Raw genomic sequence first — 23040 nt, 5'->3', positions numbered from 1 at the left:
TATATCAACATGCAAACATTGCATGTACTCACGTTCTCGCCACAGTGGAAAAGGGTGGATTTCCTCTGAACAGAGCCCTTATCCCTAAAGCTGCAGCAGATTGTACTAAATGGGTCCTCGCTGATCCTAAATTAATCCTAGTGCTGATGACTAATTTAACGCTAAGCACTGGGACACCGTATAGCTCACGTCCCATCGGCTGATGCTAAGAGTGTGTCCTGACAGAGTTCAGCCGCAAAGCTCTTTCTATATACAGCAGCCAAACTTAAGAGATGTGGCTCTACTTTTGTTTCTTTTAATTAAAATACCAACAACTTAAACTAATATATAATATATCTATCACACACACAGGACTGCTCAAGCGTTTAAGGCAGGTGCGAAAAATGCTATAGAGTAAGAATGCTTTAAAAAATAGATTTATAGTTTTTTTGTATAATTTAACAAAATGCTAAGTGAGCGAACAGAAGAAAAATCGAAATAAAAATTTTCTAGGTACACTCGCACACAGTTTTTTGTTTTTAGACACTCGGTAGGTTGGTTGCTCCCCTCGAGAGGAGTAAACCGTTCTTCTGTGGATTTAGGCAGCCTCAATTGCTTCTCAATCTTCATGTAATCTGAGACTTGCTCAATGATGTCAAGACCAGGGCTCTTTGGGGGCCATACCATCACCTCCAGGATTGCTTGTATGTTTGGGGTCACTGTAATGCTGCAGAATTAATTTGGGGCCAGTCAGATGCCTCCCTGATGGATTGCATTTTTGACATGAAAACTTAACCTTGTTAGTCAGTTCAGATGTTCCTCAACCAGTTTCATTCCTCCTACACAGCTGTTTGTTTCAGTTAATGATTGTGTTTCAACCTACATATTACAATTGATCATTAGCACCTGCTAGGTGTATGATTAAACAATTATACCAAACTATATGCTTACAAAATCCCTGGACCTTGTGCAAGTGTACCTAGAAGAACTTACGCGGTTTTGAAGGCAAAGGGTGGTCATACCAAATATTGATTTGATTTAGTTTTCTGCTGTTCCATCACTTTACATTTTGTTAAAATTGTTAAATATACCAACATGCCTATTTTTTCAAAGCATTGTTACTTTACCAAAGTTTTTTTTCACACCTGTCTAACACTTCTGCACAGTATTGTATAGTTCTATCTTACATAGCCAGGTGTCCATAACCACACATCTCCTTTTCTGAATAACTGCATTATAATTTTCTATTTGTGGCACATCCACTGACTGAAAATAGGTAATGCAAGGCGAAAGGATAGCAGTAGAAGACTTAAGATACCATGTAGACACTTGACAATCACCTCGATGGAGAGGTTCTGTAAATTAACAATCTCCCCCAACCCATAGCGAATCAACCACCAGATCCTATAAGCTAACCTTCCTGCCAAGTCAAGAACATGGAGATGCTCAAGCCTTCCTGCTCTACAATAATATAACAGGTAGTGACAATTGATTGCTTTATGTTGCCCCTCTTGCTAACATGAGATGGAATGTTTGGAAAAATAAATGATTAAGTAAAGGACTACTGTGCTGCTCACACCTTCTCCTTGCCACCTCCATATTTATGAATGAGTGAGAGATCCAGACCTAGTTACGCAAGATAAACCCAGTCAATGAAAAAACCTACCTATGTTATTCAGTATAAAGTCTTTTGAACAGAACTTGGTTAACTTCGCGTGTACGCCTGAGATAAATCAAACTTCCCAGAAGTTTCCACAAACAGCTTATAAAAACAATGAACACCCAGATCCTGAGAATTAAAATTTGGAAGCATACAAACTGGGTGAAGGTTAAGATAAAAGAGTTGCCGAGTAGGATATTATACTAGACAGCTGACACGTTTACACAACTGCACAGAAAAATAAGCACAAAGGTCTTGGTGGTAAAAGCTAGTGTTTAAATGGCTAGTGGAAAGAAACATTATGTTGACAGCAATGACAGTATTCCAAAGGGCACGTTTAAAGGGGCAGTCAGTAGAATTATTTTGGAAATCTTTAATTTGAACATCAACCTAATGGAATCCAGTATGTTGACAGAACCAGGATTATCCAATTAAATTGCTGCCTGAACCAATATACCAGCTTGACAGTAGGTAGAGATAACTTAATGGGGAGGAACAATCATGTAGATTTACCCCCCCTAGCTTTTTTTTTTGTTACACTACGCATGTATAACTTTTTTTTTAATCTCTGTTAAAACATTTACATTAATTTATTTAACCTTGCTAGGTTAAAAAAAAAAAAGTTAAGGCCGCCTGCCATTTTGGCTTATTAAAGTTTGTTTATTAAATGTAGCCTATTTTTCATGGTAAAATCTCACCTTAACAAAAATGAAAGTTAAAATGAAATATGGAAGTTAAAATGAAATACATATATCCATAAAAAAATGGATTCTGAGCAGTTCTAATACCTGTAAATAGTTTCTAGAATTAAAGGTCTAGTATACTGCTGATCGTATGTAGAACATTACATCTTCGTCTTGTGGTTCACCTTAAGATGAAGCGCAACCTTTTAATTCCTTTGACTTTATCCACTTGCCCAGCATCAATTAAAAATACATAAGGGTATTATTTATTCAATAAGACTTACTTATGTGAAATATAATCATAACATCTCAGCCGCCCACAGAGATTGCAGGGCTTTGTGCCAAGTTGAAGAGAAGAGATTGGGGAAATTTAAAATCTCTCTTACAAGCCAAAACTTTGACACATTCGTGTAGCCTAGATGCTTAAACTTCCAGCCTTTGTGTGGGTGAATAGATGTCTAAAAGCGGAACTGTCACACGCAAAATAACAACCATGACAGAACGCAGCACTGACACCTATACAAACTATGTTCAGATTTTTTAGTGTTCTGTTTTATTTTAAGAATGTATTCAGATTAACAGTGAGCATCTAGTCAAAGATATTGTCCAAAACCTTACGGTTTTTCTTTAAAAAAAACAAAAAACAAAAAAAAACCCCATAGGTATTATAAAAGTAAAAACGAGGGATCTAGAATGCCAATTGGCAACCATTCCTTAAATTGCAAGTACTCATAAGACAAAGACTTACTGGCCAGCTGGAGTGACAACAGCGTGGGGAAAGGAGAGAGGGAAAAATAAAAAAAAGGATTTTTTTTTATGTTTTAATCTACTTGACATGAATTTGTATAAAAAGTACATCGAGATGTAACCTCTTATTTCACTTCCCCCATTTACAAGCAAAGACTTGCACGCCTTCTAGCAGGCTTCATTATTAATTAAATGTTAATCTAAAAGGCAATTTAATCCTTTTGCTCTTATGACACCAGAGACTGCATTAAACCCTTCCAACTTTCAGAACTATATTTCATATTCAAACAAACCCCATTTGTACATTTTATTTTAATATTTAGTGCTCCTGACAAAATCTTATTATTTCTGATTTATTTTCAGTATTGGATGAGGGAAGATGAAAACAATATACATCACCAAACACCCAGCTATGAGCCTTTAATCCTGTTAAGGGGACTCTCCAGATATCGTATGCAATCGTATGCAATTTAATGATTTCCAAAGGGACTAACGAGACCTCCTGCATGCAAGCCCCAAAAGCACTCCCACTCCCAATAGGATCACTTTCCTGCCAGTGATGGGCTGCTTCAAGAAGCTCAAACTGCTACCAAATGCATATAGCTTAGTAGAGTAGTGTGCTTCAGTGTTGCATCCTTCAAGTATATTTCCCATAGATAAATACATATTAAAGTACTGATTAAAGTGCTTTAATATGCATTATTTGTGGTGGGATTGTATGGGGAATTGCACTCTCCCTTTAGCCGTACCATCACCTGATATCTGGCTAATCAGATTCCTGTAAATCTTTGCAGAGAGATCAGACCGCCCAACAATGGACCGAGATGATATTTTGCCAGAAGCCATCAAACCACATATTCGTTACATATTTTATACTAGTGAAGACTTCAAATCGACATTTATCATATTATGAAAGTTGTCCATTAAGATCACTGAGACGACTGTGCAGCACAGATGTTCCTATGTGCTATGGTGTAATATTATAGCATGAGTTTATTATAAAATTACCATGATGATACAAGCATAATACATATCAGACTAAACAGGCACACATATAATATATTCTGCAGTGCTGTACGATGGGTAAACGGAACATAAGCGCATCATATCTTTAAAAGATAAAGGCTCTGTAGGCAGGATATGGGTGGAAAATGGCATAGACAGGCAGATCATGTATAAAATGGATACAGTGTAAACATGTAGGTGGAGTATTAACAGGGGTACGTTGACTTATTATTTGCCTCTTCTTCTACTTTAATAAAACACACTGGGTTAACAAAAAACCCCTATAATTGTGCAAATTTATATATTTTTGTCAACCTACTAACCAATTTAAAGTCTCCATGCAATGTTATGAATGCAGTATTGACAGTCACTACCTAGAAGTTAAATTGTCACCAGTGGCATTTTCCCATTACAGTATTTGCACCATTACTATAGTCTTAACATTAGTGAGCAAAGGCTTGGTGGCTATAGGTTCCCTTTGATAGCAAAAGGTTTTCAGATCTGCCACTTATTTGACCGGTGTCCTTTCTTCATATCAGAACCATAACTGTTCCCTTAAATAGGGAAAAATATGATAGGTATACTGTGCCAGAATAATCAAATCCCTGAACAGACGGTGTGCTGACACTTAAAAAGTAAGTCATGCTTGTCTGACATAATCATACTGGGCTGCCAACCCCAGCACGGCCTCTTAAAATGTGGCAGACACTTCAGAATGCCTTCTTCAGCCCGTAACACCACCTGCCCCTTCTGCTTCCGTCACCACGATCTCTTTCAGCCTTTCCTCTGCAATCGAATTTCCTTTCCAACATTGCTGAATTTGCAATTCATTCCTATCATTAGTTCATCAATTACGGTTTCTTCCACACTGGATTTATTCCTTGTTCTTCCGCTTCTCAATTTCCATTTATATGTAAAGTAAAATATTACACCTTAAATCATCACTTTTATTGTTTTGTTCTATTAAGCTAAATATATTTTCAATACTAGTAGAGGCTTTATGATGTTTATATAATACAATAATGAACTCATTTCACATGTTCTACCAGAAGCGATATTTTACACATATTGGATGTTATCACTTCAATGTAACTGTCCAAACAGCTTAAGATGTGCAAAATACTTGTCACATACTAGAACAATGTCTGGTAAATATAGGATTATGATGAACATTGCATGCTACCGTCTTATAACATTGCGGAGATGGATATGACTCAATGCTATCCAGTTATTTTAAGAGAGTAATGAACATTTCCAAGCAAAGACAAATCTAATTTCTTTAAAATCACTTATTGTCTTGGCTATTTATATATATATATATATATATATACACATACATATACACACACACACTATATGATCAAATGTATGTGGACACTACTCTTAATTATTGAGTTTAGATGTTTCAGCCACATCCATTGCCAACAAGTGTATAGAATCAAGCACAGACAGCCATCTCCATAGACAAGCATTTGCAGTAGAATAGGTTTTACTGAAAAATTCAGTGACCAACCGTGGCGCTGTCATGAAATGGGTTTCCATGGCCAAGCAGCGGCACATAAGCCAAAAGATCACTATGCGCAATGCAAAGCATCTGCCAGGAGAATGCTACCTAGCAGAAATGTATTGTTAGCGGAGGATGGATAATGATCTGGGGCTGTTTTTTCACCGATTAGGCTAGGCTACTTAGTTTCAGTGAAAGGTAATGTTAATGCTACAGCATACAAAGACATTTTAGACAATTACATCCTTCCAACTTTGTGGCACCAGATCAGAGAATGGCCCTTTACTGCTGCACCATGTATCTCTGTGCACAATGCAAGTTCCATGATTTAATGAGTTTGGTGTGGAAGAACGCAAGTGGCCTGCGCAGAGCCCCAACATCAACCCCCTGAACACCTTTGGCATGAATTGGAATGCATATTGCAACCCAGGCCTTCTCATGCAACAATAGTGCCTAATCTCACAAATGTTCTTTTGAATTAATGGACTCCCACAGACACACTCCTGTGAAAAGCCTTCCTAGAAGAGCAGAGGCAGTTATAGCCACAAAGGACCACCTCCCCATAAATGCCCATGGTTCTGGAATGGGATGTCCAACAAGCTCATATAGGTGTGATGGCCACAAACTTTTGGTCATATAGTATAGATTATAGTTTGTATAAAATAATTAGCAGACAGAAGTATTGTGAACACCCTGGTTGAAAGCCCACCTTCTTTCATCACTGTGAATAATAGAATGCCTCCATTTACTACAAAAAATGTTTCTGATCATAGACTATCCACCTCTATCGACAGGAAACCACAACAGCTTTTGATTATCTTTTTTCAGGTAGATAGGGAGCAGGCCCTTGTCATAGGATTAGCTGGATAAAAAAATTGAAGATCTGAACCAGTCTGGTTTTGCTTATGAACAGGAATGTACAATTTTACTACTTACTACAGTTGCTGAGCCATGTTTAAGCCTGGTGCCAAGAAGGGGGCAGATTTCTGGAACGCAAAAGAGCAGACAGACATGCTCGATTGCCCATGGGTGGACTTAATATGGGGGGCAGACCAAGTTTTCTGGGAAGTTGTCTTTAAGACTTCCTGTCCCAAGAGCAACATACCGTTATAGCATACCACTAGTTTATAATTTGCATTATTTTAAACCGATTTGTTAAACACAATAGATATTTTTGTGTTCCTGCCACATGTGAGGTTTGAAAGTATGGGCCCAAATACTGAAGCCACCATTTCTGCACTAGCATGAGTAGAACAAATAGCCTGAAAAAAAACATTAAATGGTTAAACAAAAGCTACTAAAAACTTTTCATACTTTAAAAAACATCATGTACCTTTGTTCAATGGCATGGTCTTTCATAGCACTCTAGCCATTCCTTTAATTTATAGATTTGGTATAACACGGACCTCTTCACCTAATGTATCTGTTTATCTGTCAATTCTACTTTTGCTATATGACATGAATATATGTATTCCAAGAAGCACTGCTTAGCCTGTTTGCAATATCTAAATAAAAAAATAACAGCAGCAGCCTGCATGGATCTCTCATTTTGCCATACAGAGGTCACACTATTAGAACTTGTGGAGGGTAACCAGATTGCTAAATTTAAAAGGCGGCTTACGCTGTCTCAGTGCTGTACAACCGCAACAGTCTGAAGAAATAGTTTCAGAGATACGACAAAGAAGGCTTCAATTATCAAGGAGCGAGTCTATTTCTTTAATTGTATCTAACACCAGGAGTTTGGACATATACAGACTTCTTGATCCCTCCTCATATCTAATCCAAAGATTACAGAATGAATAAACAGAATAAAAAATTATATTAATATAGAAAAATACACGCATGTCACCTTCTTTCTAACTGCAGAACAGCTTTTGAGCATTCCAAATAACATATGGCTATTTCTAGACGTTATTGATATTCCACAGCATTTGTTGGAACTATAAACCTACCTTCACCAATGGCCTCTCCACTGTCCCCAATTTATGTTTGCACAAAGCAATGAAAGTAAATCAATGCAATGGATTGACTTTAATACAGAGACAGCAGACAGGAGCCATCTGCTTATCTACAAGATAGCACACAAGAGACAACAGTTTAACCTCTTCTCTGCCAGGATGTGCCTGCAGCAAATAAAAAACATTTGGTATCGGCAAGAAACGTTCTAGTAAAAGCAGCAGAAGAAAGTATTTTATATTTAATGTTGAGCTATAATTAGGCTTAGGTTCCTGTATTTGGTCATATTAACTCCTTAATCGTTATTTAAGGGGGAAGGGATATTTATACAATTTTTTTCTGATGACATGCAACAGTTCCTTGTTCCTTTGGGCTCCTATATTACGTAGTCACCTTTTCCTGAAGGTCATTTTGCCAGGACTGGGCAGTCAGCACCTCAATACACCTGATATGGCTTTGGCCATTCTTCACAAACAGCTCACAGATAATGTCTAACGGTAAACATCCCATGTTACACGCTCAGTATTAATATAAAGGAATAAAGGATGGGCAAAAGGCAAATTCTAGTGGGGTGCTCTCTTAAATGTCTGAGTAAACAAACGGTCTACAAAAAGTAATAATTCAAAGGGCAAGTTGCAGTTTGAACTCGCTCACTTTACAATTTTATTTCGGAGAACCAACACTAGCAAGCTTCTCCAGTTAAAAATGGCAGAGGCGCCTCTGTACTATGTATGATTCAAAGCGCAAAGAGGAATTGATTTAACTATACATTATGCAGGGCCAGACACGCTTTTCCTGCAGCAGAAACTCAATGTGGTTGGCTCTTCATCATGCATAGTGAAGTCAATTAGCTGAAACAACTCTCCTGCTGAATATTCCCCAAATAAACCCCAAAGACATAAAATACCCTTAATGATGGATTATTTTCGGTGTAGAAATACACATGAATACATTGGAATAGATACATTGTGGTAGCTAGAGAGCACCATATGTACTATTTACCCATGGATCTCTCCTATAAATCCAGACATGACCGCCATTTAAATTATGCACACAATCTGCCATTTTGATAATGTAATTTATGACATGGCATGGCCCATGAATTCGGAGAATCAATGTAATTTGATGGTGTGGAACAATATAGATTTAAGCTCCACTGCTATCAGAGCTCACAGCAAGAAAACCCTGGCACTGAAACACAGCCCTTGTTAAACAGAGTCTGAAACGAACACATTCTATTAAAGATTATGGTCTTATAAAAAACGCCTCTTACTGGAGCCCTCTGTCACACAGAGGCCCATAAATGACATCACACACCATTTTATGGACCTCATACAATTATTGTCTTAAAACACACACTATCATGAATCTTCTTTACAAGGAAGGTTTTTTTTGTTTTTTTTTTTAAATCGAGAAAAAGACAATCCTTTCCTACAAATTGGAATTCCATTTCAGGAATTCTGGTAATCTGGGCCAGTGCTTTGGGGCAAATGAAGGCTTTGATACTAGCCCCCCCCCCATAGAACAGAGCACCGATATTCCATGTATTATAGATGTTCAAGTAGTCAGAACTAGCTAATAGAAAGACACTACTATGGGCCTAAATTAAGTCACGTGCGGCCCTCAAGGACCAGCCAGAGGATTTCTTAGTAGGAATTGCTAGAGAGTGCAAAACATATGCTATTTATGGCTGGTGTGTAAACAAACTCTCAATGAAAGAAAGTTAATGACCTGTATCTGACAGGAGCCTGCTGGGAATGTTTTAGAGAAGCCCTGATACTTTCCCTAAACAGAACAGATTCGACATTACAAACCCTGGGCTCTCACTGATGCCAAGCAGAAAAATAAAAACGCTTCAGTTGAAGAAAATATTAGTAAATTTTTTTGTCGACAAGACTATACCGGTGTGTAATGGAATGGGATAGGAGAGAGGACCAAGGTACCAGATAGGTATAGAGTTGTACCGTGTTACTGAAAAATAATCAGATCATCCAAATATTTGACCAAGAATGAATCACTAAAGCAAAAAACAATTCCATGATGTTACAAAGCCAACATTCCAGGATGCTAAAGAAAATTACTTACACTGGCTGAAGCCAAAGGATTTATCTGATTACATGCCACAGCCTATATAAGACAGGTCAGCAGAAGTCTGATATGACAATGCCAGTGAAAACAGACATCACAGACAACAATGAACAGTTCAAGTCTTTAATTTCTTTGCATCCAAGTCCCATGCATTGTATTTTACTCCTTAGTATAATCCGACCACAGAATATATTAATGATATCAATGTCATTAAGAGAGGATTTTTTTAAAAACATTTATATACTTAAATATATATGTAGTATATGAAGAAACCCAATTTTATGTCCCGAATGAAAAAATTATATAATTCTAAAACACAAACAAGCAAAAAAAAGTAATAAAGAGGGGAGTCTATGATGTACCCATAGCAGGGGGGAGAAAAAAAAATCGACTCCATTTGTGAAAGGGTTAAAAAATGAATCAAAACCATCGGCAATATTAGATGAATTACACCTGCACAGTCAGATATTTTATTGGGCCTGCTACACAATACATGCCTTCTAATTATATGGTTACTGGTGATATAGTGAATGCCATTTGACCCAGTTTAAAAGACTATTACACATACACGGCATAATCTTAGCATCGGCTTGTATCGCAAAAAAGGTGTTTATTTACTAAACGGTGAGGTGTCAGGAGAGGGTTTTAACTCTCACTTCACTATTCATTATAAAGGGTCAACACTAGTTTATTTTGGGAAGAATGGCTGTACTGGCTCTGTATAACGCATTGCATAATTCAATATGTAAGGATTCTTTGAAGAACTCTTCCGGATTGAAATATATGATGAAGGGCCAGTCATGCACTTCCTGCAGCAGCTCTCTGGAGCTTGACCTTAATGATGTACAGTCAAGTTAATGAGCCAAAATATAATTCTCCCTATTTCCCCTCAAACTCTCCTTTTTGTGTATAAACCCCCAGAGTGCGCAAATTATTTTACGCAAGAACTTTATTTGCCACTACAGCGCTATGGAATCTGGTGGTGCTATGTAAATAAATGTAATGCTGTGTAAGCCGGTTCAACTACTGGCCAAAGACCAAGTGCCTGATGGGATATATCTTCTCAACAAGACAGGAAAAGTTTCGAAGGCCTCACACAAATACCTTACAGTTAAAAGTGTTATTGTGTGTGTAACGTCAGACAGTAGCACTACTTTATTGCCCACCTGCAGACAGAAGGAATAAAATGTGCGTCTGTGGTACAAAAGTCAGACATCCCTGTCAGAAGACATGCTGAATACATGGGAGTTGGCTGAAGATGTACAGAGATAATGTCATCGGCATATCAGTCTTCAAAGAACAGCTGTAGTGCAGCCAGGGGCAAGAAGGAGGGTGCGGGTGGGGAACAATGGCTACTGAGGAGGGACTTTAGACTACAGTCATCAAACCGTGTGTCAGACATATACAATGAGGCACCATTCAATTAAACCAATACAACATGGGTTTTTCTAAATTTTTTATTCATTTCCAACTGTGGGAATGGGGACTGTCACTGAAGTTCAGAGAGCTACCCACCTTGGAGGAAACTTTTCACCCTAACATTGAGCAACTCATGTAATCTCTTAACAGGGCTTCAATTATTACATTCATCTGTGTCCCTGTTTAACTTCACCCAAGATTATTTCTCACAAAAGATATCCATCATTTGTATATTTCTGGACTAGACCCAACATTCATCTCTATAAAAAGAAGCCCAAAAAGCATCCAGGAGTACATTTGTTTTTTTCCTGGAAAAAGAAAAAAAAAGTACATCCATGTAATCCTAGATAAAAATACTTAATGTTATAGTGGTTAGAAGACAAACATTTTGTAACCATGGCTCTTCGATTTCTCAAGTGTTGGATGAGACTACTTTGAGACAATGCATGGTAGTGCAACTATTTTTCAGATATGCAATAACACATGTGCCTGTAGCTTGGGATCATATGATCTGGAGAGGTTAATCTTAGCTAGAACTTCAGTAGAACCCAACAGAATCTTTAACTCTGTTACAGACACTTACTAGGACAGTTTTGTTGGAGGCTCAGCAGAAAGTAGAGGATTTTTTTAATCCTTTCTCCCAATCATTCTTTCAACAGCAGATACTTCTGGGAAGCACGAGGCATTTCCTCTTGCAGTCTCCACACTTGCCCACGGGTAAGAAAAATACAACAAACCATATAGCTCTGGATTAGAGCAGGGCCCTCCTCACCTTTTGTTTCTCGAAGGCCAAATTGTTATATGATGGACTACTTGTTATGTCCTGTAATTCTGTGGCTACATTTCATAATAATGGCCTTAACGGTGTAGAACCTTGAATATCACAGTAAAAGGTTTTAACAGTGGTGCTTCAACATGCAATGTGGTCAAGAGATCATATTTATTGATATTGGCAGAGAATAGGCAGCTCTCTCTGACAACAATCTTAGGTGTTGACCCCCTGGTGAGCAGGGCAGATCTTGATGGCATGCAATATATAGGACAGGCACCAAGATATGATAGAGACCAAAGACCTCTAGGACACACCACTGGTTATAGCGATACAGTTATCCAGAAGTGTACATTCAAGATACTACATAACAATATAACTGCTACTTTTCTGTAAGCCTCCATTTGGACAACCAAAATACAAACTAATGAAATAATTAACCATTACCCTCCCACCACCTTGTATGCTTAATTCTGGAAAATAACACAAGATTATATACTTTACACATTCAGGAAGGCGTATTCTATGCCAAAATGTGACCTTTGCTAATGCATAAAATGCCACACACAAGAGCAAAGGCTGCGTGTTCAGCTGGGTTCTGAAATTTTCAATGTTGCTACCATTTACTACAACCAGCAACTACCACCAGTGCAAGAACTAAGGACAGAATGTTATAAGGAAAAAAAAAAAAGTGACGATGCTCTTACAAAAAAGTAATGACTTAAGTTATGTATAAATATATATAAAAAAACCTCACTTAATACACAAGCCGCTATGACCAGGCAGGACAATAATCAGAACCCTGCCTTAGTCAGCTTTTGCGTAACTATAACTTCCATTACGCTCCATCTTTCGGTTTACTTAACGCCATGGGACATGCAGTTTTACAGCATCTGTAGGGAAGCCTCATACGTTCTATCCTCATTAAACCTCACTAGTCTCTTTACTAGTTACTGCTAGCACAATTCCGGCTTACCTAAGGTCAAAGATGATACTGACCCTTGTTTTTCATCCTTGTGTTATGGTTAGAGTCTATTGGATTAAGATACGCATTGTGTATAAGAGAAAAAAATGCATGCGTGTATTTTAAATTACATTTTTAATTTTATTATTTTTAATCAAGCTTGGCAAAGGTCTCCATTACCATTCAATCTTCAGCAGTAAGATCTATAGGACCTTAGCATGTTTTGTTTTTTTTGGATGGTGGACAACCACTTTTTTTTTCTCCAAATGTCTTCCTTTATACACCATTCTAATTCTTATTAAGACTCCGAATCAACTAAAACCATGCTCTGTTAGTTCCTGTATGTTATAAAGTTTAAAAGTTTTATAGAACTGTAAAGTCACAATCTACAGTGGATGTCCACAAAAGGGGGCAGGAGGGTATTTGCACCCCGTCACACTAGGGATTGCCTGCTAATTGGACAGGACTTTTAGTCCATAAATATATGCTGTGCCCATTGTGCTAAATAAAGAGGATAAAATATTAATTTGAAAGAAGAAAAAACAAAAAAAAAACTTTAGCTTGCATAGATCTAGTAGACTTCTTTGTACACTGATAACTTACTAATAATACATTATATCCATCCGTGTGTGCTATTAACAGATTGGTGTTTTTGGTGGGAATGAAAGCAATTTAATATTTAATAGGAGTAATGCTAATTAAATAGTTTCCCTGGCTTGTGAAGGGTTAACAGGCCATATGCCATTAAATCCCTTTCATTTCCGCTCTGCCTTGTTATCTGTTTTAAGGGTTGAAAGGCAGAACACAGTTTTTATTGTGTCTACCTTCACAAGCAAAACAAGGGCAGACAAAAGGAGCCCATCTGCAGGGCCTGCTCATCCTGAAACCTACTAAATTGTCTGTTCCGATTAAATCCCCAGCTAAATAAACACAAACTAAAGCACAAACTTCCCCCCCAATCATTTCATCTATTATGGCAACAAAAGAAGCAGAGGGAGGGAGGTCAATTAAAATTAAGGAACAGTTTAAAAAAATATCCAGATGGCCAAATAAAATCTATGACATAAAAAAATATTATACCAGAAAACAATTAAACAAAAAAGGTTAATGGGTAATCCAAATACAAAGAGGAAATGTAGGATATAGTAAACCTTATTTTATAATCCAACACATTCTTTCATATTGGCTTTAACTGTGTAAACACCAAGTGTGGTATTTTAAATAAAATCGCTAGGGAAAAATATATGAGAAACAAGGGATGGACTATAAGTGACCCTCTCACAAATCATTATAACTACAGCAGAAGGTGCCTTACATCTGAATGCAGACCGTTGGGTAACTTCAACTGCTGTGCTGGAAGGACGTTTCTCACACCATCTAATCGTGTACTAGTTTCTATGTAAAAGATTAGATTTTTAATAATCAGCTACAAATACTTAGGAGTACTTTTCCACCCACCCTGCTGGTTGAAACATTATTCCAAGAACTGCTGAATACTGAATACTGAAAAAAAAAAAGAAAAAGTTTGCCTCAGATTTTTTTTTTTTGGCCAAGAAAAACATGTATAGGCTGTTGCCATAGAAAATGAAAATGCTTCTGAAATTCATCTGGGTTTTTGTGAGATATAGTCTTCAGCGGAAATGAAAAATGGAAAGGGCAAATCTGATAATGTTTACTTGATTAACATACTAGCGAGGGCAATTAATGTATTGTGGAACAGCATCTTTACCCTGCTTTCATATGCTTTATTTCCTTCTGAATATGCTTTAGTTGAGAAACAAGGGGCCCCACTATGAAAAGCCCTGTCCAAGGCCCACTTCGTGACACAGCTTGATGATCCAATTTGCAGCATTAGTCTCTGCCATTGTTTTGGCAACACTCCCCGGCACACAAAGGATTAAACTAAGCATTTGCTTTTGTAAATATGCACCCAGCTGTGCTAGGCTTCTCTTCATGCTTTACTTTCCATGGGTACTTCTGTAAGCTAGTCCTGCCAGACTTTGCCTTTAAGTGTCCTGACCTCCAACTCCTTTAGGAGGACCTCAATGTCTTCCACTTCTCTCTCTCTCTCTCTCTCAAAAATATGCATCCATCAAATATCTTCTCTTTCCTTTAGGGAAAGCAACTGCTCTTAGAAGCCTAACGGCAATAAAATAGAATTACCATGTTTCCTGTCGTAAAAGAAAAGCCAGGAATTTATCACTGTGCTAGGTAGAAGAGACAATTCACCAGGAACCATTAAAAGAAAAGAAAAAAGCCTTTAGTGCCCAATTTAACCAGTTTGCAACAGGATGGGACTTACACATATGGGAAATGATGCAGGTGTAATAAGTCACACAAGATACTGCTTGCATATATATTACACACACACACATTTTTATAAATTAACAGTTAATATACTGGGTAAAGGGGAAAAGCCTAAGCAAAGCAAGCAGACAGAAAAAGTTATCCAGGTTCATTTTTTACACTTAAAAAGTTAGGAAAAACAGTTGATAAGGAAGGAAAAAATAAATCAGGGATTACAACCAGAAAATTAACTGTTTTAAGCCACCACACCACAAAACCAAATCACTCCAGGCAAGCCAGACAACATCACTAAGAGTAATGAGAGTAGCAGTACAATAACAGCAGGAATTTTTCAGGTGGACAATGCAAGATCAAAGTGCAAAGCACACAAAATAAAAGCTTGGTTCCTAATGCTAGTAGATAATGCTGCTCAGGGCATGTGATTTCATTTTATGTTCCCAAGCTACCTGCTGCCATTTATTCAAATGCCATCCCACTGGCACATCAAGTGCCAAAACTTTTTACATTCCCTCATTCAGTGATCACAGAGGCAATAAAAAGATGGGTTATGTTATCCAATTCAGAGCTAGTCTGTCGCTAAAGTCATCCCTGATTCTGAAATATTTAACGTTTTCATGGCTTCAATTGTCGGTCTATCACCATGTATGTGTTTATATGGCTAGGGAAGAAGCCCTCAAGATATTTGTCAAAGACACACAAAATGCAAACATTTAGAAAATAAAAGCAATGGCTACCAATGTCTAATTTCACCTGTAAGTTCCTATAATGGCTGATCTACTTAGCAATAAGAGAAAGTAATAAAATAATGTATTATGTCCCCATTGAACATTAATAAGGGGTCGCTCTCAAGTGCCAATCTTGGCATACCAGTTAATTATTTACTTAAACATTCCATACTAACCAGCCAAAGAATAATAAAAAGAAATGTAAGCTCTTCAGAACAAGGGTCTCTTGCAAGACATCAGAGACACAGACAACATAAAAAATACCCCTAAAGTTCTACATTTTAAAGCATATTCTATACCTGGGGTGCAAATCTGCTGACTGTGAAGACTGGCAGCGCTGAAAATGATTTCCATTTATCTGCCAACAACAGTCTATACTTAACCTTAAGAAACCCGTTTAAAAAGTAGATAACATGCAATTTAGAAGCCTGCAGAAGAAATCCCTTTAAAGAAGTTAAAATATGTGCATATCTATTAATTATACACAGATGGGTAATGATTAAGATAAAGCAACTAGTTTAAACCGGCATTCACAAAAATGAGATAGCTTGGAGGAAAATCCACCATCTGTTGTTTAATACTCTTAAAATGTACTTTTGAAATATTGTTGCATTTCAAAAACATTGCTGCAAATATTTACCATAAATCTTCAAATTGTTTCTTGCTTAAGCTCCTTTGATCCTCTCTAAAAAAAAATTTTTTTTAATATATAGTCTTTACAGGACCCTAAAAAGCAATCCAAGCCATAGAAGTCTTCAAAAAAAAAAAATCCTTTAATTTCCTTTATCTTCCAGGAAAATCCACCGATTGTTGTAAAAATTCAAGTGATGAAAAAATTGACATGAAAGAGTTTTCATGCAAAGTCTTTAAAAATCGTCATTTATAAACAACATCAACTGTCACGTATTCTTGCTTTTTTTAACCCAAGGAGTTGAGAGTAAAGAACCCACGCTCAAAATAAACCACAAATTATGGATCTGGAGCTGTGATAGAATATATTTTCCACACAGATCATAGGCAGCCTTAAATTAGCATTAAGATTCTCTTATAACATATCTCAGGGACACTCCACGCAAGATCTGAAATCGCCAACGAATCCGCTGTGCCTTTTCAAGCTTTATATTTATTCCTTCTCAGCATCGAACATTTTATGTTCAAGGCTCGGATGGAGAGAGCAATGTTTTTTTTATATACGATGATGATGGAACATTTAGAAACAGTATAAAATTAAATTTAAATATTAAAAACAAAAACCAAAAATAGGAAAATGTCTTTGTTGTTATTCTTGTAAACTCCACACTTGCGGATCAAGAGCAACAAAAAACGCCACCAAAAACACGGAACCGCAGACCCTTCATAAATCCAGTGTATTTCTCTGAAGACAATAAATACGTATCCCGGCGCTGCGAAGTGCAAATAATGTAGAGCCCGGCCGATGAACGAGCTTCAGTGCTGCACCGTGCTATATCCACTTAATCCCCTCTCGTATGCTAGATACCATTCGCTTTGCACTCGGTGGCTTGGGAGAAGCTTAATTCCTCGGCATATCCAAGTGCTTGTGGATGGGTTTGTGGTGATCAGCGTAAGGGGAATGATCCGGCCGTGCAGAGATGATGGATGAGCTGGGGAGATCGTACCGATTCTGCAGCCCGTGCCAGCGGGTCCTCTCAGCTACTCTGCACGTCGGGAAGTGACAAGCAACCGGAACGATGCTTCTGTCTGCCTTTCAGACGGCACGCCTTCGACGCGCCCACATCTAAAGAGCAGCCAATCAGTAACTAATTGTCTGAGCAGGCTGGCTCAATGTAAGGCGGGGAAAGGCGGTTACCAAGGTGACGTGACTGGCGTCTCTGTGGAGCCCCTGGGAGGAAGGAGCAGCCACGCGCTTATTTCCCGGAAAAATTTAAATGTCCCTTAAAGGGACAGTAGACGCGTAATTTGCGTAAAGGATTTAATTCTGTTGCCATATTTGGGGAAATGCATTAGTATTTTTTAATTTGCATATTATTCTACACAGATTATAGATTATACTGCGGGGAAAGTACACACATGATATATATATATATATCTATAGACATATCAAATTCTGCTTTTACTAGGCTTCTCTAGCACATTCTCACAGTCATGCAGCTTTTAGCTAATTCCTGCATATTCATCTCGGATGTAATGATATCTGAATGTTCCAGTTAGCGTTTGTTCCACTAGTTACAATGCAGTCGAAATCGTTGCATTCATACAAGTGGAAGCTGCAGCTTCTACCTAAAGCAAGTCTTCTATTTTTCACATAAGTGCTTTAATCAGCATTGTTCTGTTGACGAGGCTGTCAGGCACAGTAAACGGCTTAAAGTATTGCATTACCACCAAGGCCATACTGGGAATTTAAAAGGTCCCTGGCACTGTAAAGCAACCGATAAATGACGGATGTCCAGCTTCCAGCTGCGCGTGCCCCGATTTCCACAGCTGTGAGCGAATCTGCTCATCAGAGAACAACAACCTGATGTAATGTAAGAAAGTAGTCAAAAGTTTTAAAGGGACATCGTTGCTTCCTGTCAATCTGCCAAAATAATAAAAATATAATATGTAGCCTATTTTGTTTGTATCACATGTATAAAATGAATCACATATTTTTTTGGATGTATGTTATTTAAGCATCAATAATGTTACCAGTTAATTTTACAACAAGACAGGAGGCTTCATAATTTGCATAAACCTTCTTCACTCTTCCACCAATAGCAGCAAAGAAATAAACATAGAAAAATACAACCAATCAAAGTGTAACATAAACTATAAAACCAAGTGACAATGACACCCCATCCTCTTTCTTTGCTGCTTCCACCAACAAGGTCAGATCACTTTTGGCTAATCATTATTGTCTTTATATATTTTATTATTTCCTACATTGTTATTGTATTATATTATATTATTATTGTTGTTTTATATCCTTTATATACATATATATATATATATATATATATATATATATATATATATATGTCATTTTATTAGATTTATTATTGGTGCTTCTTATTGTTTTTCTGGGGGTCGCCCCTTCCCCTGGCCCCCTTTTGTCCGTCTTCTATGATCTGGCTGCTTTCCACGTGCTCCTCTTCTGTCCTTTAACCCCTCCACTGCCGTTTGAGGCAGTGTCTTTCCTTCTATGGCAATTTCTTATCTACACCTTTTTAGTGTTTTCTTTCATTATCTACTTAAGCAGCTGTGTGGCTCTACCGGTTAAAGCTCTGATTTCAGAGTGGGTGGTCTTCAGGCCCTGAGTTTGATTCCTGTTGAGGACCCCTCATAATTGCATATTTGACTATTTTAATTCTATTAATAACTAATTCTATATTATACAATCCTTTTTACTGCCCCCTGCGTTTGATTATAATCAGGGTGATCTAATCAGGTCTCGCTTTTGCAGACCTCATGCTCAGCTGGCCTTGTCCCCCTACTGGGTGATATTATACCTCTACTTTGGGCTTAGCAAGTAACATTCCTCTGCTTCTCAGCCTCTACTGCCACCTTTTGTTTTGACTCATATTTTGTATCTGCTTTGCACATACCTCTGGTACCATCAATTACAGCGTCAACTTCTGAAAGCTGTGCTTCAGTGAGCAATATGACAGAAAGTACCCAGTCATCTTCTGCGGTTGATCTCTCATCCTGGCTGTCAGCCGCCAAGGCTTCATTTGATTCGGCCCTACAGCAGGCGCTGGCTTCAATCCCGCAGCCTATTATGGCCTCCCAGGACACCCCTATTGGCGTACGCTGGAGAGAAGATCCCACACATTCGGATCCAGATACCGAGGGCTCAATATACAAATGCCCACGTAAGGGTATCTTGTTTGGCACCAGCAAGGGGAAACACTGCTCTGTGCGCAACCCCATTGGCTCCGCCCCAGAGCTCAGTGGGGATGTTTATGGTTCCTCATCTGAGGAAGGAGAGGCTGCAGGTGGCTCATATGCCCTGCTAGACGAGTGGCATGGAGAGTCGCAGGACTCCAACTCAGAGTTTGATGACCGAGATCTCCCTACCTCTCGCGCGTTCAGCGAGCTGGCCCTAACTACTGGAGATCCAGACCCCTTCGGGCCTACTCCTACTGCCACAAATGACACTACGGGCAACTTGGCCGCCCTGGATGTCGTGGGTGAACCTTGGTTCGATCCAGAACGCATCAGGCACCCACGCTCCGCTGAGTGGACACCTCCCGACCACTTCAACCGCACAAGGTCCTTAAAACCCCACAATTCGACCCAACCATGGCGACATACATGTCAAAGACTGGTCAAGACCCTAAGAAAGGGGCAGAGTGGGGCATTCGGGGTGCCCAAGATAAGCTACTGGATGTGGCAGGCCCCTTAACACAATTGTTTTTGATGGCCGACAAAGCCGTCATGTCGGGTACACCTGTGGATGCCTCCCTCGCCAGGGAATGGATCCGTGTCGGCAACGCCAACGTGGCCCTCTCCACTGAACGACGCCGGACCACTTTACTACGCCTTGATTCTCGGCTCATGGACTTAGGAACCAAGGAGTTAGGGCCTACTGCTGAAGGACTCCTCTTCGGGGATTCATTTATCAAAGAGTTGAACAAGCACGTCACCATTTTTACATCCTTTACGAAGGGCCAGTCCTCCATGAGGAAGGCTTTTGCATCTGGCCAGCGTTTTTCCGCCAGGGCTGGACTAGAGCTCATGTGGTTACGCCACATGGAGGCTTGGAATGTTCGAGCCATTTTCGGTACCCTTCCAGACTTGGTCTTAGAGTCAGATGCCAGTACCTTCGGTTGGGGGGCGTGAAGACCGTCGGGGGCGACCGGGGGACGTTGGTCCCCGGAGGAGAGACAATTACATATCAATTGTCTGGAACTAATCGCCGGCTCTTTCGCCATCAAGAGCTTGGCTGCGGGTCATTCCATTTGCTGTCTGCTCCTACGGATGGACAATATTTGGGCCGTTTAATACATCAATCGGCTGGGGGCACGCGCTCTCGTCTGCTCATGGACCTCACCAAAGAGCTTTAAGACTTCTGCCTCGCCAATCGCATCACCCTGAAGGCGGAATATCTACCAGGCTCCGACAACACGGTAGCAGATTGGTTCTCTCGACATTGGAGGGATGACGGCGACTGGAAATTGGATAGCGCAGTATTCCAGCTCCTGGATGCCAGGAGGGGTCCGTTCTCAATAGACTTTGCCTCCAGGTTGAACACACAACTGGAAAGTTTCTTCAGCTGGCTTCCAGACCCGGAGTGCTTGGCGGTGAACGCTTTCCTACAGGTTTGGCCCCCCTCAGGGGCTTATGCCTTTCCCCCGTTTGCGCTGAATCCTAGGACTCTTCACATGATCCGACTGCTGAAGGTGTCGATGTTGCTGATCACCCCTCTGTGGCCGGCTCGGGCTTGGTTCCCAGCCCTCTTGGAACTATGTGCGGACACACCACTTCTGCTGCCTGCGGTACCCCACCTGCTCCTGGACCCGTCAGAGCAGTTTCACCCCCTCATTGTACAACAGCGTCTTCCTTTGATAGCTTGGAGCCTTTCCGGCGATCCTGCAATTTGCGCCGACTTTCGGAGCATGCTCATGATTTACTCCAGGACGCCATTGCCCCAGGGACCAGGCGGGCTTACGCCTATGCTTGGAAATCCTGGGTGTCTTGGTGTATGGGACAGCAGGATGATCCATTCTCTGCCCCTGTATCCGAGGTTTTGAATTTTTTGTCCCATCTTTTTTCCCAGGGCAAATCTTATCGTACCTTGAATGTTTTCCGCTCTGCTATTTCGGCCTTTCACGCCCCTGTGGAGGGAAAGCCTCTCGGCCGGCATCCGCTAGTTTGTCGCCTTCTGCCTGGGGCTCGTCTTTCCCGGGCTCCGGCTCCCAAGTATTCCTTCCTCTGGGATGTACAGAGGATTTCTTGCTTTCCTGGCTGGACAACCCATCACTTTCGCTCAAACAATTGTCAGCTAAACTCGCCGTGTTGCTCGCTCTGGTCTCTTTTCGTTGTGTGGCGGATATTAGGGCCTTCGACGCCGGAGTCATCTCTTTCTCGCTGGAAGGGGTGGAATTCCGGATGGCTAGTCTTTCACTTCCTTGGTCTCTTATCCTTATTTTCCGTCGCAACCCCTCTTATGTGTGGCCCGCTGTGTCCAACAGTATGTTTTGGTTACTGCGACCCATCGTTCGGGGGGTTCTCAACTCCTCATATCGTACGTTGCCCCATTTTGGCTCCCACTATCGCCAGATGGGTCCGTTGGCTTTTGGGTTTGGCTGAGATCGACCCTAGTTTTGGGGCTCACTCGGTCAGGGGTGCGGCTGCTTCGGGTGCTGTCTCTTTGGGCGCCTCTTTATCGGATGTCCTTAGGGCAGCTGACTGGTCTCGGGCGTCTACTTTCCGCGCCTTTTATTTTTGACCGGTCTCGCATGCTGCATCTGTCTTGGTGGAGCGTTAAAAATGCAAACTATGAAGCCTCCTGTCTTGTTGTAAAATTAGAGATTATATTAGCCTTGGTGAAGGTATAATCTAAATTTTATTAAAGACAGGAGGCGAATAATTTCCCTCCTCTCCCTTCCCTTGTTGTTGTGGGTCATTCTCTTTTTAGTGTGTTGCTCTTATCTGTTTCTAATGATGTCTGCATTTATTGTGCTTGATGTTTAATTCCGTTACTCTGATCGCAGTTGCTGTTATGGTTCTCTTTCTTTTTCAGTTTAACTGCATGTTCTGGGCTGCCCTCCTGTGTTTTCAGCGATGACTCTCTGGTTCCAGTTTGGTCGTCGCGTTGATGTCCAGTTTCTGACTGTGTTCGGATTCCCTTGTTTGTGTTCGCTGCACCAAAGAAGAGGATGGAGTGTCATTGTCACTTGGTTTTATGTTACACTTTGATTGGTTGTATTTTTCTATGTTTATTTCTTTGCTGCTATTGGTGGAAGAGTAAAGAAGGTTTATGCAAATGATTTGCCTCCTGTCTTTAATAAAATTTAGATTATACCTTCACCAAGGTTAATATAATCTCTAATTATACAGGATCCTAAATTGGCTATTTTGGAATTAGTATTTGCAGTGCTCAGCACATCTCATCATTTGTGTTCCCTGGATGTACTCTCAGTGTGTCCTGTGGGCTCACTGTATATCTAAACATTTCTCCAGGGCTTTGCCTTATAATTGACCTGGGAGCTTAGATCCAGGAGCAGATGTTTCCATTTCTGCTTTTGCTACACACACACACATATATATATATAAT

The 23040-nt window shown here is 39.7% G+C and overlaps 1 protein-coding gene across 1 annotated transcript in view; it reads right to left on the bottom strand.

Moving 5' to 3' along the window:
- FAM222A (family with sequence similarity 222 member A) overlaps window positions 1-17472 on the bottom strand; it is a 37458-nt gene extending 19986 nt beyond the window's left edge. Inside the window, exon 1 of the mRNA XM_053469191.1 lies at window positions 16447-17472. The gene's annotated coding sequence lies outside the window, so the exon portion shown is untranslated. The remainder of the gene's footprint in view (window positions 1-16446) is intronic.
- Between the last annotated feature and the right edge of the window lie 5568 nt (window positions 17473-23040).

Source organism: Spea bombifrons, chromosome 1, assembly GCF_027358695.1.
Source record: "Spea bombifrons isolate aSpeBom1 chromosome 1, aSpeBom1.2.pri, whole genome shotgun sequence".
Lineage (NCBI taxonomy): Eukaryota > Metazoa > Chordata > Amphibia > Anura > Pelobatidae > Spea > Spea bombifrons.
This window is presented reverse-complemented; position numbering and strand designations above follow the sequence as displayed.